Source organism: Agelaius tricolor, unplaced genomic scaffold (assembly GCF_023055355.1).
Source record: "Agelaius tricolor isolate 1412-34295 unplaced genomic scaffold, bAgeTri1.0.p SCAF_50, whole genome shotgun sequence".
In the NCBI taxonomy this organism is placed as follows: Eukaryota; Metazoa; Chordata; class Aves; order Passeriformes; family Icteridae; genus Agelaius; species Agelaius tricolor.
In genome coordinates, this window is record NW_027269310.1 from 2,274,345 (window position 1) to 2,292,373 (window position 18,029).

Sequence of the window (18,029 nt, forward strand, 5' to 3'; positions counted from 1 at the left end):
GCTGCAATCACCACCGTTTGTGGAGATAAAGGGTTTGGATGCAGCAGTCCTAATAATGGAGCCAGAGTGTGGGTCCCGAGGCCAAATGGCCCTCCCGAGGCAGCTGAAGGAGCAGCTCCTGGGAAAGACAACTCTGAGTCCTGAAAGCTGGGCAGGAGCAATGGGAATGTGTCCCTGCAGCCAAGGATTGTGTGTGAGAACAAGTAGATCTGACAGGATATTGTTTTACACATGCTGCCAGACCAAATCTCCCTGTTTGCCCCAAGGGCCCCTTTGGCAAATGCTCTGATCCACGGGGCTCCATGGGAAGGCTGCTGTGACACTGAGGGACTTGCACAGGAATTGCATCCAGGAGCCTGGGAGCCCCTCAGGGACTGGGACCCGGCCCCTTCCAGCCAGAGGGGAAAGGGCCCCCCAAGCCTTGTTAGCCCCAGACAACATGGTAAAGCTGAACAGCAAAGGGCCTGGGGGCATTATTCTGGAATTAAAAAGGTTCCAGCTCCATGGACAACAGAATTCTTGTTCCTATCTCCAAGGAGATTGAGAAAAAAGAATGAAGAATGGTGTCACTGAAGTACTACTGATGTCTGTTAGGTGTACCTTGATAGTCAGCCAGAATCTTTGTCTGCCACAAACACCTCTAGTGTTTGACCAAGGGGTTAGTCATCAAAATGTAATGATGAGTTCTGATGGATTGCTGAGCTTCTTTTGTAATTCTTTGCTAATGATGATGTGCTTTGCTGAGCTTATCCTTTTGTAATGCTTTGCAGCTGTGCATGATATAAATGCCACAATTCCTTCAGTTGGTGTCTGTGTCTTTGGTAGTGACCCTGCCCACTGGTGAAACAGGGCCCCCTCTTGCCTAAGTGTTAGCTGGGAAGGCAAAAAGCCTCCCTCCAAAATTCCCCCCTTGCTCCTTGTTCCCCCCTTCATAGCCTGAGCATGATGTGCTCTGGTCTGGGCTGTGCCCGGGGTCAGCTGGGGTCACCTGTCCTGGCTGTGTCCCCTGCCAAGCTCCCCCGCAGCCCCAGCCCCTCCCCAGCGTGGCTGGACGAGGGGCAGGACAGGCCTTGGCTGTGCTGCAGCTCAGCAAGAACAAAACCATCTCTGCGTGCTCAGCGCTGTGCTCAGCACCCGGCCCAGCAGTGTCTCAGTGCCAGGGGCTGTGCCCTCAGTGCCTGCCAGGGCTTTCCATGGCAACTGCCAGGCCAGGTGCCCCAGGTGTCCCCCCCAGTGCCGGTTGCCATGGAAACAGTGCCCAGCCCTGCCCCTTTCTGTCTGGCTGACCTGGCCTTTGGCCCTGGCAGTGCCCTTGGCTGCTGGTTCCTGGTGCCTGAGCGGCCAGCGCGGCACAGGGCAGGTGGCCATGGCACAGCCCCCAGCAAGGGATCCCCTCTGGCTCTGGGCACTGACACCAGCCCTGAGCAAGGGGCCCAGGGCAGCTTTCCATGCCCACCAACCATCACAATGCTTTTGCCCAGAAAAAGGTACTTGGACATCCGTAACTCTTTGTTCTTATTGTCTCGGATTCTCCTAAATCCTAATTGTCCTAATTTTTATTACTTTAATTATATTACTGTTTTATAAAACAATTTAATTGTTTTATAGCAATTTTTTAAAAGTTTAAAAACAAGTGATTGGTGTTTTTCACACAGTGCCCAACACACAACATCCCATGTACTGATGTTTCTGGGGGAGCCATTTACAACACCAGGGGCTTACAGGATGTGAAAAACGCCAATCACTTGTTTTTTAAATTTTTAAAAGTTTCATAGTAATAAAATGGTTAGAAAAAGAGCAATATAATTCGAGTAATAATAACTTGGAAAATTTGGATTAGGACAATATGAGACAATACAAACAAAGAGTTATGGACATATGGGTACCTTTTTCTGGGCAAAAGAAGCCTGAAAAAAGACACACTTTAAGAGAGGATTCACCCTTAAAAACAATAACCTGTTGCATATTCATACACCTTATACATGATGCATAAATTCCATTCAAACCAAGGAGTCTGTTCAGTGTCAACTTCTTCCTCTGAATCCTGACGGCGTCTTCAGGGCTGAGCAGGCAGGAAGAAGTTCGTTTACTCTGATAGGAAAGCAATAAATTCTCTTTCTCTGAAAGATTTAGGTGTCCTGTGGCTGCTATCTCGCTGCAAGTCCTTTCTTTTAAAAAAAAAGTATCTCACATAGCATAGTTTCTATTTTGACATTACGTTATACCCTAAAACTAGATTTAACACACTACTTAAGAAAATTAATACAGCATAACTTTCTGACATAACACATATAATATTCATTTGAATATTTGCGAAAAGCCAATCATAAAATACGCATTTTTCACATAGGAGGACTGAGCTCCCCCAGTTATTCCCCGTACAGGCGGGACCTCCCCTTCCCCTCAGACCTCTCCCGCCTTCCCCGCGACGGCCAAAGTCCCGCTGTGCTGCCCCCGGCCGGCGACCACGGCGACATCGCCAACCCGCCCGGGCCCCCGGGCTGCCCCGAGACCTCTCTGGCGTCCACGGGCGACGAGCAAGCCCCGCCGATGGCCCCGATGGTGCCGATGGACCCGCCGATGGCCCCGCCCGATGGCCCCGATGGTGCCGTTGGCCCCGCCGATGGCCCCGATGGTGCCGTTGGCCCCGCCGATGGCCCCGCCGATGGCCCCGCCGATGGCCCCGCCGCTGGCCCCGCCGATGGCCCCGCCCGATGGCCCCGCCGATGGCCCCGGCGATGGCCCCGCGGCCGCCGCTCTGTCCGGCCGGGCCGTGCCCGGGCCGTGCCCCGCGAGCTCCGCTAGGCGGCGCCCCCGCCCCCGCGCTGAGGGGCCGCTGCCGCTTCCCGCCCTTCGCGCCCGCCCTCAGCGGCCGCCGGGAGCTGGGGCCGCTCCGCCCGCCCTTTGATCGGAGCCATGGAGAAGGAAAACCGCTTTAAATTGTTCATGCCGCTGCGCCTGAGCGCTGGGCAGGTGTCTGCGGGCAGATCCCAGGTGAGCGCTCGGCCGCGGGGCCGCTGAGGGCGGCCCCAAACCCCCCCTCCCCGGCCGTCCCCTCGGGCTGTGCTGCTCTGGAGGCCGCGGCTGAGGAGGGGACGGGGGGAAAGCGCTGGGGCCCTTCCCCGTGGACACGGGGACAGTGCTGGGCCCGGGGAGTGCCCGGCAGAGCCCCGGGCTGGAGCACACACACACCTGCCCCTTGCCCCGGCACAGCCCCGGGCTGGAGCACACACACACCTGCCCCTGCGTGGGCCGGGACGGCTCCTGCACTGGACTCGCGTTTCTGTGCGTATGCCTGGAGTGGCAGGCATTCCTCTATCTCCGGCTGGGGTCTGTGTACAAATCACAAACGGGACGGGACTGCTGAGGAACTGCCTTGAGCTGTTTTCTTTTCCAGCATCAGTCTCATTACATGGTGATGACAATGGGAAGATGCCAGCAGCTCACATCCCAGGCAGCAGACCAAGAACTTAATGTTACAACTTACTTTCAAAGGTTTTTGACCAATCACACAAAGCAAAAGCATATTGACAGTAGTTCTATCCAACCACTGTAAGCACAGGTACCTTTGGTTCAAACAATGCTTGCCTTTTTTGAATACAATACCTGCTGCTTGTAAGCCTTAAAACACAATGCACAGAGCTCCATTATTAAGCTTAGAACTTCCTAATATCTCCCTAGATAAACTTTTCTGTAACTTAGGGAGTTATTCTAGACAAGCGTTAATACACAGACCATTGTTCTATTTGTCCTTTTCTACTTTTTAAATAATTTTTCTGCTGACCTATCTCATGGCTACTGCTTGGCTCTAATCACAGTTCTGCTGTCTCTGAGGCTGCCTTTTGCAGCTTTCCCAAACCCCTCTGATTTGATGGATTCCCACAGGCCCCACTCAGATGCTCGCACTGGTGTTGGTGTCTTGGTCTCACCAGATCAGGTGTGCAGTGAAAATGTTCTGTCCCCACACTGAGTTATGGGAATTCAACAAGTTATTTTTTCATGTTGAAGCTCCTTATGAAATATGTTGAGATTCAACAGGATATTCTGACAGCAGATGAGTTAGCTGTTTACAGGATGAACTTCTGTGACTTAAAAACCTTGTAAAAGGGTATTTTCATGCTGAAACATAATCAAATATGGTCTAGAAGTGCCCTTGGAAGCAAAGCAAAAAAGAAATATTAACTACTGGTCTTCAAAAAAGTAATTTGTCTCCTTGAGTCCTTTGCCATGCACCAGGGCCCAGCCAGGCAGGAGCTGCTGAGTTCCCTGCATTGAAAGCTCCCCTTTGGCCACAGTCTATAAATCAAACTGCAGGACACCAACAGTTTGATCAACCACTGGGCAGGAAGAAGTGAGTTCCAAAGCCATTACCAATACCTTGGGCTTTGAAATTTGTAGGCAGCTGTTTTATTAATGACCAATTCTATTTTCACATCATCTGTAGGGATTTTTTATGGATTTTATAATTCTTTCTTTACAAATGTACCCATAAGGAACTAATGTTTAAATTTGTGCAGGGTTTGAACAGATGCTCAGATGATGACTTTAAGCTGCCATTTGATGTGTCGAACCGTGGCGAAATCACTGATTCAGGTACGATTGGAACATTTGCCATGCACCTTCTTTAGATTTTTATATATTGTCAAGGTTTAATTTTCATGAGTAGTCTCACAGTTTCATATCTGTAACTGTTAAATACAGTTTCACTGTTACTTTTTTTAGAAAGACATTGACCAAAATCTCTTCATGTTTCAGATACAATTTCACAGCAAGTGAAACTTTGCTCTGAAGTAGATGAAGAGGTCAGCTAAGTATCAACTCTGCACATCTAATTCCTTGGGGTCTTTTGAATTTGTTCCCAAACAGTGCCTAAAGCATTATTCAGTAGATATTTCAGGGCTAAAGGAAGTAGTCAAAAGGGAATAATGTTTTCTGTCTCCTGTTTAAAGCTGAATCACTTAGAGGAGATATTTGTGATTTAGTGAACATGCCTGGAAACAAATCTTTAAAAATTAAGGTGATTGCAATATTGCTGTTGTTCTTTCTTTGTTTGAAGTGCCTGTGAAGTCCATGAGTTTTAATTAGAGTAAGATTTAAACACTTAAGTATCCTTGTGGAACTGTATCTGAATATTCTGTTGAGGGGCAGAAGGATTGAAGTCAGAGTATTCTTTGGAAAACTGAAGTAGATTATCCCCATTGCCTTGTCTGGCTTTGTTTTATCTGTAAAACAATGAATTGAGTGGTTTCCAACCTTGTCTGGCTTTGTTTTATCTGTAAAACAATGAATTCAGTGGTTTCCTCAAGCACTGGATTCTTTTGACAGTGTCTTTACCAGCAGATCTCTGCTTTAGCACAACTCAGTCCAGCTCATTTTTTTTGCAATAGCTTCTGTACTTTGCAGCTACAAAACACTCTTTGCTACCACAAAATAAAACACATTTCTAGCACTCTCCCTGCTGATTTTCATATCCCTGACAACTTTTTAGACTTTTTAATCCTAAGCTATTAAAGCACCATCAGGACTGTAACAAAACTGTGATGCAGCCAAAACAAGGATGGTGTTTGGGGGTGTTGTAAGTGAACCAAAGGGCCCTTTGGGCTCGTGTGTTGCTCTCCCTGCCTCGACCACTGGCCCAGCACTGCTTGTAGGACACTTTCAAGGTGTTCTAAGGGCACAAGGGGGGTGGTTTTCCTTCCTGCTGCGTGTGTGAGCAGAGAACTGCTGGGACACTTGGGTATTTGTAAATCCCTGGGTCCAGATGGGATCCATGCCAGGGTGAGGAGGGAGCTGGCAGATGAGCTTGCCAAGCCTCTCTCCATCATTTATCAAGAGTTGTGGCTCACTGCTGAGGTTCCAGATGATTGGACACTGGCCAGTGTGACACCCATTTACAAAAAAGGTAGGAAGGAGGATGCTGGTAATCACAGGCCAGTTAGCCTGGCCTCAGTGCCAGGTGAGCTAATGGAGCAGTTCATACTGAGTGCTATCCCACAGCACTCACAGGATGGCCAGGCTATCAGACCCAGCCAGCGTGGCTCTACGAAGGGTAGGGCATGTCTGACCAACCTGGTCTCCTTCTGTGACCAGGTGACCGCCTGGTGCATGCAGGAAAGGCTGTGGATGTTGTGTATCTGGACTCCAGCAGGGCCTTTGGCACTGTCTCCCCCAGCACACTCCTGGAGAAGCTGCAGCCCATGGCTTGGACAGGAGCACTCTGTGCTGGGCTCAGAACTGGCTGCATGGCCGGGCCAGAGAGTGATGGTGAATGGTGCTGCATGCAGCTGGCAGCCAGGCACCAGTGCTGTCCCTCAGGGCTCTGTACTGGGACCAGTTCTGTTCAATGTTTTTATAGACGACGGGGATGAGGGCATCGAGTCCTTCATGAGTAAATTTGCAGAGGACACTAAGCTGGGAGCTTGTGATGATCTGTTGGAAGGAAGGAAGGAAGGAAGGAAGGAAGGAAGGAAGGAAGGAAGGAAGGAAGGAAGGAAGGAAGGAAGGAAGGAAGGAAGGAAGGAAGGAAGGAAGGAAGGAAGGAAGGAAGGAAGGAAGGAAGGAAGGAAGGAAGGAAGGAAGGAAGGAAGGAAGGAAGGAAGGAAGGAAGGAAGGAAGGAAGGAAGGAAGGAAGGCTCTGCAGAGAGACTTAGATCAGTTGGATGGATGGGCAGAGTGCAGCAGCATGAAGTTCAGTAAGTCCAAGTGCTGAGTTCCACATTTTGGCCACAAAAATCCCCTACAACGTTCCAGGCTGGGGACAGTGTGGCTGGACAGTGTTGAGGCAGAAAGGGCCCTGGGGGTGCTGCTGACAGCCGGTTGAATATGAGCCAGCAATGTGCCCTGGTGGCCAAGAAGGCCAATGGCTCCTGGCCTGCATCAGGAATGGTGTGGGCAGCAGGAGCAGGGAGGTCATTCTGCCCCTGTGCTGGGCACTGGTGAGGCTGCACCTTGAGTGCTGGGTCCAGTTCTGGGCCCTCAGTTTAGGAAGGATGTTGAGGTGCTTGAGCACATCCAGAGGAGGGCAACAAGGCTGCTGAGGGGTTTGGAGCACAAGCCCTGTGAGGAACGTTGGAAGGAGCTGGGCTTGTTTAGCCTGGAGAAGAGGAGGCTTAGGGGTGACCTTATTGCTCTCTCCAACTGCCTGAAGGGAGGTTGTAGCCAGGTGGGGTCGGTCTCTTCCACTGGGCAGCACTGACAGAACCAGAGGACACAGTCTCAGGCTACAGCAGGGGAGGGATAGGTTGGATATTTGGAAGAAATTTTTCACCAAAAGAATAATGAAGCACTGGAATGCTCTTCCCAGGGAGGTGGTAGAATCACCATCTCTGGATGTGTTTATAAAAAGACTGGACATGGCACTTGGTGCTATAGCCCAGGTGTTGGGGCAGAGGTTGGACTCGATGATCTGAGAGGTCTCTTCCAACCTCATTATTCTGTGACTCTGTGATTCTCTGTGTGTTCATGGCAAGATCACAGGTACTCTTGGGCAGAGTCTCTGAAGCTGCCTTTACTTAACTCAGCAGTGTCTGTCAGAAGGAGAGGACAGAAATGGTGTGAAGAACCTGCTAGAAGGAATTTTGGCTTCACTGATAATTCTGACAAAACTTTTATTGATTTTGGTGGACTGCAGTTATCCATGTCTTTAAGCCCATCTATTTGGTGATGTCTGAAGGGGGTTTGGGATATTTCATTGTATTTGTTTCTCCTGTGTGCTCTGTAAAGCCTTTTGATACATACATAAACTTGGGCTCCTGATCATATATCAACTTATAACACCATCTGTAGAAAAATATTACTCTTGTGATGTTTCTAAGAGATAAATACATTATCTCCAACAGTATTAATTAGATATTATGTACTATTAATTAGATAGTATTTGAGATTAAATTGTGGAACCTGTTTCAATAGAATACAGAAACAATGAATGAATTGTTCTCAAAACTCTACAAAGAGGCTGAGAAGATCAAGCAGTGGAAACTGACTGTGGAAACTGAATTAAACCAGAAAGAAAGAAAGCTCCAGGAAAATAAAAAGACTATTGAAGCACAGAATAAAGCCATTCAAGAACTGCAGGCCAGTATTGTATAGTGTACATTAAATAAACAAAGTTAAGTGCTTCCTGATTCAGTATGACACTATTATTGATACAATTAAATCTTAAAGACTGTTGCAGTTTGGTTTGTGCCTTGAGAAAATGATTATTTTGAGAAGTTGCAGGCACCTGTCCCATGTCAGTGTTTGTCTGAAGAATATACCTGTGTCTCATTTGCTGCTAAATTATTGTCCATTAATTATTGCATCTTTCATGCAAAAGATGACTCAGCATGTAATACCAGATAAAACAGACTTCTGTCTACTGATGCCCCAAATTACATTTTCCTGAGGGATTTGAGAAGTCAAAGTGCATTTCTAATCTCTTTTTCAATAACAGTGTCTTTTTGCATTTGTTCCCTATGAAATTAGTTTGAAAATGAAAAACTCCATTTGAAACTGGAAGATGAGATATGTGAAAATAAAGATCTCTTGAAAGAGTAAGTAATAGAACCAAGTATATATTCTTGTGGTGGAAAGAATCAGTTTCCATGTGGGCAGTTTTATGTAGCTGTTAAATTTTGAAGGTCATTTCCATTGTTACTCCTTAGACACACAAAGTACTGTGCACTCCTGTGCAAACAGGATATTTTTTCCCTCCTTTAGAGCTGCTGCTTCGAGGCATCTGTGTAATCTGCTCAAGGAAACCTGCACTCGCTTCACAGAGAAGACCAGCAAACGTAAATGCTTTTTTAGCTTTTATTGATCAGAGTAAATGTACTTCTAGCTTGCTCTAAATTCACAAACAGAAGAAAGAAGAAGAAATTTCTCGTGCTGTTCAGAGAAGTTCTCCAGTTGGGATCGACTGGATGTGGCTCTCAGAGTGAAAAGTGAATTTTTAGTGGCTCACAAAATTGGAAGTGAAGCCCCAGGTCTAACAGACTTTTGGTTTGTAATGCTGAATGCAGAGGGCTTTTGAAGCCAGTGAAATTGTTTGCTGAAAGGTGCCAGCCTGGGAGCTCTTTGGGTGCCCAAACAGTGACCCAGGGTTGAGGCCGTGCCCACAGCCCTGACTGGCCCTGGCAGCCGCTCCAGAGCAGGGCAGGGCTCCTCAAGGCTGCTCAGCCCATTGAAGGTTTGCAGGGCCACCCACACACTGGGAATATATTAAGACAGAAGAAGTGACCCTTCATGCCTGTTTTTAGGCAGTAGAATCTACTCTAAATTCCCAGCACTCTCTAACAAATTTCCAGAGCTGACATTTCCTGTTTTCAGCCATCACACATTTATGGGGAGAAAAGGTCTTAACCCCAAGGTACAATGAGTAACTGGAATTCTTCTCATGAAACTGAACAAGCCAGAACAGTTGGATAACTTAATGCAGTTTAAATTCTTGAGGTTTTAAATAATGTTCTTGATTGGAAGTTCTACTGTATATGCAATTTAGAATTGTTATTCTAACCATTAGAATTTGACTAACTTGATCCTGGATACTTAAGAAGTGTCGATTTCTTTTTAGCCTTAATTCTAGAAACACTTGTATATAGATGGACTGTTCTTTTTTGATAGCTGTTTCTTTTACTGTTCTCTTTTTAATTGTTTTCTTAGGAAAAAAATAATATCAATTACAAAAGTGAAAGAAGGAAAATATGGACATGGAGTGTTGCAATTTTCTAATGACAGCTCTGTGGTTATAGGTATCTGCTAATAGGAAGAAATTCAGTGCTAAACCCTAGATTACAGTTTAGAAATACTAACAGTGTTGATACATTATTATTCAACAGCATTAATGCTATATTAATTAATATGGTCACATCAACTGATCCAGAATTAAACTTTTCACAGAAAAAAGTATCTTAGGAAGGAAATTTAAAAGCTGAGCTTGCTTAATGTTTCAATGAAATGCACATTTTCCCTAAATTCTGTAACTTTTGGCACCATGCTTCATAAGGACTTATTTAATAAGAATGGAGCTGGTAATTCCTTTTTTAATTCATTATACTGATTAAGTATAATGACTTGGACAGCTGGCATTCTTGTTCAAAAGAAAAACTTTCTCATATGTTCTTGCTTTGATAGATGAACAGGAAAAGGCAGAAACAATACAATTGTATGAGGAACTTCATAGCAACATAGAAGTAAGTGACCAGGCTTGATGAAAGGAATGTGAGTTATGTGAGCTGAGCTGAGTTCCATGTTTATGTTGGGATACTGTTTGTATCCATCATGTGTGGGTATCATGTCATGTGTGATGCAGGAAGTTGGGTTTCAATCCCTTTTCAAGAATGATTTTTGTGTTCCATAAAACACATTCAATGGAGAAAGTGCAGCAGTGTGTGGGATGTGGATCCCTGTGATCTGTGGGATGGGTGCTTAGTGCTGGGTCACTGCCACAACTTCTGGCTTCTTTCTGGGCTCTGTTTCACCCACCTGCTGGTTCCTCAGAATGGCTGAGGTGGGCAGCAGCCCCTGGAGAAGTTCCAGGGTTTCCAGTATTGAACTTCAGATATTAAATTTTGTTTTTAGAGAATGACAGCGGCATTTGAAGAGCTTCGTGTGCAAGCAGAGAACGACAGATCGGAAATGAGTTTCAAATGTGAGAATTCAGTTTATTGTGTTTATGCAGCTGGCTCAATTTTGTACTTCATAGCTTGTGTTCCACATGCAGGGCCAGGGCAGACAGATGTGAAGGGCTGGAATGGTGAGCAGGTCACCCTGAGACACTGGGACCCTTCTTTTATTCATGCAGCCTGTGTTCACTGCCTGGCCCCTTCTGTTGCTGTTCCACTGGGCCAAATTGGGAACTTTATTTTTCAAACTGTCACTCAACATTGAAGTTTTGTCTGTGAAGTACAGTCTAGAGATCAGTGCTTATTTCACATAGTTGGTTTATTTAAATGATAATGCACTAGTGTATAGCTACAGAAACTTTAGCTAAATGCTCTCTCTCTGTATGTATAGCCTGGTATGTTCCTGTTTCATTTTCACATGCTCTTTTCTGTTTGTATTTTGATTATAAAATCAAACATTGCCTCAACAATTACTCTTGGGAAACAAATGGTACAGCTGTACAATTCCAAGCAATCTTAAAGTGGAAGTTGTATTGAACTTGGAGTATATTTCAGCTAGAATGTTAACTGTGGATGTTACTGTATCTCAAAAGTAAAAGAAGAAGCAGAAAAAGTGGACAAGTTTCAAAAAGAATGCAAACTGGAAGTCAGTCAAAAGGAAAAGCAGGTTTGCTCATTTTACCATCTCATATGTAGAGCTTTATTTGTGACTAAAGGGGCAATGCAAGAGCCAAGAAGTGTTTCTGGGTATTAGTATAAAAGACAAAATAACATCTGAAGCTGCATTTAAGTCAAATTCTACTAAGTTTAGTGATCTTTCAGTACCTTTAGTCTACTGGAATTTATGGTTTGATTTTGAATTGGAGAACTTTTTTCTTTAGAGTAATGTGACTTGATCGATATTTGGCTAAGATTATATCTAGCCAAATATTTTCTATCTGTCTGTCTGTCTGTCTGTCTGTCTATCTCTCTATCTCTCTATCTATCTATCTAATCTAACTTGAATGACAGCATAACTTGAATGACAGCATAATGTCTGCTTATCATACCTGGGGTACAAATGAAAATTAACATCTGTCCCTTTTCCAGACTTCATGATGATATTTCTTGCATTTTTCTAGATTTCAGCTCTCGCCATAGAGAGAGATGAAAAAGATGATGTCATAAAAGACATCAAGGCTCAGCTGCAGACGTCACAAAATAAGATTGCTGACTTAATGGAAGCAAACTGTAAGAGTTCTGCCTGCTGTGTTCAAATGTAATTGTTTATAGAATTTAAATGTAATTGTTTATGATTGTTTATTTATGAGATGTAATTGTTCATAGAAGCATAGGAAACAGGGTCATGATGGTTTTATTCTGTTGCTGGTTGGCAGCAGAATTTTGGGGCCTTGAAGGCCTTATTTTTGTTTGGAACAGGAGCTGCTCCTGTGGGAGCAGGACTGGCAGGGTCGTTTTTAGGGTGAGTCAAGCACTGAGAGCTTTGGAAGATTGCAAGGGGAAAATATGTTGCTTCAGTTTTGCAAATTTACAGTCAGGCAGATGTCACTGAGGAAACTTACTTTTCAGAACTTGATTTTCAATATTTTTAAGCCATCTATATTCAAATTTTATCCATTATTTTATAGTATATGATGTCAGTACCATTGGTCTTTGTTAGATTCTTTAAATGTATGTAATTTTCCATTTTTAGCAGTACTTCTTAGAAAATATCCTATTTTTAAAAATATTAACATCTTTTTTTGTTTAGTACATCATGAAGAAATGTTAAAGGAATCCCAGGTCAGTAAAGAACATTTGAGGGCAGAGCTGGAAGAGGCTAAAATGTCATTGCAAAAGGCAGAGGTACCCCTTGCTTATAGTTTTACAGTAGAAATAGACTAGAGGAGTATTTGCATCAATAATTATGGATACTTTAGACATGAAACAGCTGTAGCTGTTTGTGCAAAACATGTTTAGAAATGATATCATGTCTTGAAGGTTACTCAAAAGAACTTGGAAACTGAGCTCCAGACTAGAGTGAAAACATTAATTCAGGTTACTGGAGAAAAGGAAGAGCAGGAGGAAGAATGTAAAACAATGAAGGCTTTGCTTGTAGCCCTGACAGAGGAGTTGGAGACTTCTGTTGCCAATTTGAAAAGCTTGCTGCAAGAAGAGCAAAATAGGTAAATTAATGAGTTTCAATTCCAAGAGTGATCTTACAGGTTGCAGTCTATGACAAAATCAAGAACCATTGGAAATGAAGCTGAAATTTGGAGGTTTTTTCCACACAGTGGTCTAAATGCAGAGAATTGAATGTAAATTTTTTTGTTGGTGATAGTTGATACTGGTCTATAAAAAGTAAATTTTTGCCCCCTCCAACTTTCATAATTCTGTCTTTAAGAAATAGAGATTTCTGTAGGTATATATTTGTTTACTTTTATGTCTGCTGTTCTGAGGTTGTAAAAGTGTAATTTGATACGTGCTGCAGGCAGATTCATCATCTGCCTGTTGAAAGGTAAATGTTCTTAAAGTGCTTGTGCTAAGACTTTGTCTTATTGTCCTTGAAGTTTCAAATGCAGTGAGTGCTTTGTACCCTACATTTGGGGTTTTTAATTTACCATTTTCTTAGATTAAAGAAATATGAAGATGATTCAAAGCTGCTTACCTTGGAGCTCCAAAAGAAATCTGCTGAACTGGGTAAGGCTTGTAGAAAGGCAGAAAATGAGCCAGGCAGTAATAAAAATGCTTTCTGCTGTTGTCTGGAAATGGACTGTCTCTAGTAGGTGGAGAAATGATTTTACAGTACCTGTACCTATCAGGAATGCCTGAATTTATTTTGACTCAGCTGATCCCTTTTCTTTGGGGGTCATTGGTGCTGGCAGCAGCCAAAGGGCAGTGCTGTGCAGAGCTCCAATAGTGAGACCATTCCTGCATGAATTCTTCTGGAGGTAATTTTGGTTTCCAGCTAAGAGCAGCAGCACTGCAGGTGCCAGGAGTGACTTCTGCAGCAGAGATAAAACCCTCCCATTGAGGTTTCTGGGACCCTCCCCGTGCTGGAAGTGGAATGATGCTGGCAGGGGTTGTCTTTAAATATCATAAATGTGATATCCTGTGCTTTCTAGGGATGTGCTCCTTAGTCCCCAGAGTAAGAGCTCTGCCTTGCTGCTGAGAACTTGCAAAAAATACCAGCACTGTCAATGTGCACATAGAAACCATTTGGAAGTCAGTAACAACTGGTTTCCTTTCTCAGCATATCCATGTGGTACCTTCAGCAGTTCAGATTTTTTTCTGGAACAATGCAGGTGCATCAATACTTGCAGAATACTCTAGTCTAACAGTCCATGGTTTATTTGAAGCTATAATTGTGGAAAACATAGAAAGGCTCTAAACTTTATTTAAGATAAATATTTAGTTTCTCTTCAGATAGAGATTTGCTAATGTCTGACTCATTTTTCAAGTCTACATTTAGATTAAGTCATAAATTAGCTTTTCAGCTTCTTAACTTAATCCAACAAGTTTTGAGAACTGGGTATTGCAAAGGGGTAAATGTTTTATACTGCCTGCTAAATCTGAAAAATCATTTCTGTTCCATTAATTTTACATTCCATGTGCTGTAGAAGAGATGACTAAAGTAAAATGTGATAAAGAAGTGCAACTTGAAGAGCTGTCAGAAACTCTGGTAAATATTCATTTTATTAATCTCATGGCATTTGCTCTTCATATGAAATTCCTCTTGCTTTGTAAGTATCTTAAATGTCATAAATAAACACCATCTAGTCTACCTTAACATTTCTACTAAACTTTCTCACACACAATTTCAGTGTTTTCTTTGGAGAACTTTTTTATTGCCACTGTTTTTCTTGTCTCCTGTGCTTTTGGTTTTTCTTGTCTCCCATGGTTTTGGTTTTCCTTCTCAAGGTTTTTGGTTATTTCCTTCTTTGTTCATGCCCATTCAAATGCCACTCCCTGTGGATATAAAGTTTTCCCATTTGTTCTTCCTTACAGGCAGGTAATTAGCTCTGGCCTCTGTGAACCCTGCTGTACTGTGACACAGGCCCATTTTCTGTCACAGAAGTCTCAGCTATATGAAATACACTCTGAACAGAGGTTTCTTTTCATTATGATTTTATATTTACAAGCCTAACAAGAATCCATATCAACTCAAGATAGTGGGAAATCAGGTGTGCATTTCACTGTGTTTGCTTGTTCTAATCTGTGCATTGAGTGTTCTGAACTGAGTTTCACTCATTTTCTAAAATGGGCAAATTGGAGGGCTTTGACTGAAGAAGAGCCTTGAGGCTACTGTAGAAAATATGCAGAGAGAGAAAAATGTGGAGAGAGCAATGAAAATGCTCTCCAGATGAGAGAGGTCTGAAGTAGGGCAATAGTAACATGTTTTTAGAAATAGTGAAGTTGCACATCATGACTTGTACACAAGTTTATGCATAAGAAACAGCACCCAGAGCAGTGTCCCACCCTAATTTTGCAGCCCAGGTAATTGAACTCACAGCAGGGGACAGACATGAACAGCGCTGGTGTCACAGTTCACTATCTCACAGCACTTCCAGATCCCAGCAGAGACTGGAAAGATCCAACCTGGATAATCCATGACATGGATGTTGTTGGGTTCTTCTGAAAGCCTTGTGCTCTTAGTTCATGTCTGATAACCTCCAGCAGCTGGAGTTTGCACATGGATACTCAAAACTCTTCCTTTTCATTTTGCAGAAAGAATTCCAGGATTTGAAAGCACAGCTGACAAGTACAGCTGAGAAGGAACAAGATTATTTAAAGCAGCTTGTGACTCTGAAAACAGATCTTGAACAAGAGGCGTATGACCATTTTGAAAATATAATATTTAATTAGTTTTGGTGGAGTTGCTTTAATCCACAGTGAAATGAACTATGATTGTTTTCTAATCAAACTTTTGAACTACATATATGCCATTAATTCTAGACTTACATTTCTAAATTCCACTTTCTCCATTTGTATGTATTCTATGGCATATGTAGTTGTTCCATATCTCTTTGACTTATTTAACAAGAAGAGAAAGTTTCTGAATTCATTGTTAATCTTGCTTTGAACTACATCAACTTCACTAACCATTAGATTTATATAAAAGTTGACTCTGATTTTCTTTCCTTCTTCTGTCACCTTTTTACATCTCTCTGACTCTGCTGCAAAGCTTATATTTGTAGATAAAGGCCTGGACTTCTTTCAGCATGGAATAAGACTTGATAATGGGTATGTTTAATTTAAAAGGAGATTTCAAAAGGCATCTTCTTATTCCTCTTGGCCATTTGTTTGAAATTAGGTTAAGGAATGAACAACTAACAGTGTATCTCAGTAAGCTTTCACTAGAGAAAGAACAAACAAGCACAAGAGAAAAATGCTGTGGCTGCAGAAGTCAAGAAACTGCAAGAACCACAAGAGGCAAGTTGTAAACTTCCAGGTTTCATGAAAGGACAATACTCAATTTGACAAATGACTCAGTTTTACAAATTAGATGATGAGCTGCAACATGACTTGGGTCTGTAGAGTACCTGAGCTGTTTTTTGTGTTTGAGTTGGAAAGGAAGTGTATTTACACTTGTGAGCAAGGCAGGTCAGTGTGCTTTGGATGTCTTTGAATTTTTTAAGAAGTCACTTTGAATTTTATTTCTTTGCTGACACATGGGTCTTTATTTAGGATAGTAAGAAAAAAGAAGAAAATACAAAGCAGTTAGTTGAAAATCTAGAAGAGGCAAATAGCCAGCTAAGGCAAGTAAAAACAAATATTAATAACTGATATTGTGAAAGGAGGTAGACTCAAATAGTTAGTTGTGTTCAAATGCTGCTTTCTGGGATTTTTTTGATTAATGTTTTTTCTAGATTATATAGCTAAACAGAAACTATTGAGAATTGCTGTTGGCCAAGTAGAAATTTTCTCAGATTAGAAATACCAATTGCTGCAGGAACAGTGTTTGCCATCATTTTGTATTACATAGTAGGAGCTGTCTTGTTGTGCATTAGACACCTCAGGTGAGAAGGCAATGAAAATGGAAGGTGAAGGTCATGGATTAAATGTGACAAGGCAAAACTGGGTAAGAGTTACTCTCTGTATCACCAGTTCAATAGACAGGCAGCTCCCATGTTTCACAGCTGCATTGCAATAGTCCAGGTGAGGATGTATTTTCCTTGGCTTAGCTGGAACATCTTTTCCTACTTCAAAAAAGTATGGACAGTTCACACATTGACTTACTGGGCATGTTGCTGCATTTTAAGAACATTTTCATTGAGCAGCTTATGAAGTTCCCATCAACATTAGTAGCTCTTTTTAGAAAATAAAAGAAGGGTTTCTTAGAAGTACTGAAAATAAGTTAAAGGCAAGAAGGAAATATTTACTAATGCTTGTTAATTTGGCACTTAGAAATGAACTGGAGTCTTGGAAGGAGAAAATGGCAAAGACAGGTGAAGAGATGAGAAGTACCCTGGATGAAAGAGAAGAAAATGTATGTCCTGTGTCATGAAAATATCTTACAGAACCTCTGGGACAGCATTAAATGTAAAATCTGTGTTGGGATTTTTCTGCAAAGCTCTGCCTGGGGGATGTGATCTCTGCCAGAGGTTTCTTCTCTCTCAGCTGCTGCCAGCTGTGCCATTGTGTGTGCCCATGCTGAGCCCTGGTATTTCAAAAGACAAGCACAGTCACGGGGATCTTCACTCTTTGCTGCAAGTTTCATATTAAAGATTTGGTTGTTTTCAGGCAAACAGAGAACCTGCTTTTCTGATTTTTCATATACCCACACAGTGAGGGATGGGCTCTGGATTAGCTTTTTATATGTAGTGTGAGTTTTAGCTTAAATAGATTCAAACATTTTTACTTTTCTTTCTGTTGGTTCAAAGCAACCTGGGGTTTTTAGCAAATTTCAAAATTTCATTGTAACAGTCAAAGATTTACAATTGTCATTTCAGGTAAAGAGCACTGAAAATGAAATTTCAAGAAAGGAAAAGCCATTGAAGATTCTAGAAAATAATTGGGACAATTCATTTTTTCATGGATGTAGGGAACTTCCTACAAGTGTATTTTTAAATTGTGAAGATATTGGGGTATTTCTCTTCTTCTTTCTTAATTCCATAACCACTAAGGAACTGGTTCACTGCTATTGATTAACATCTTGTGGTACTTTATGGCTAAAACTCTGATTATTCGAACATGTCAGCTGGTGTTGCAGTCCCATTGGAACAAACCAGACTGGTGCAAGTGCAGGTTTGAGAACATTTACAGGAATTGCTCACATAGGGAGTCATTTGTAGAACTTACTAATGAATGTCTGAAATCTCTCTTTCAGATGGACAATTTAAAGCAGCAGGTGGAAAATAAAACCAAATGCATTGAAGAGTTGCAGCAGGAGGTGGGTAGAGATTTTCATTTCACAAATACATAAACACATTATATTTTGGGCTGCCT

General features: G+C 42.6%; 1 pseudogene; it reads left to right on the forward strand.

Moving 5' to 3' along the window:
- The first annotated feature begins 2,870 nt into the window (after nt 1-2,870).
- LOC139604397 (synaptonemal complex protein 1-like) overlaps nt 2,871-18,029 on the forward strand; it is a 33,414-nt pseudogene continuing 18,255 nt past the window's right edge.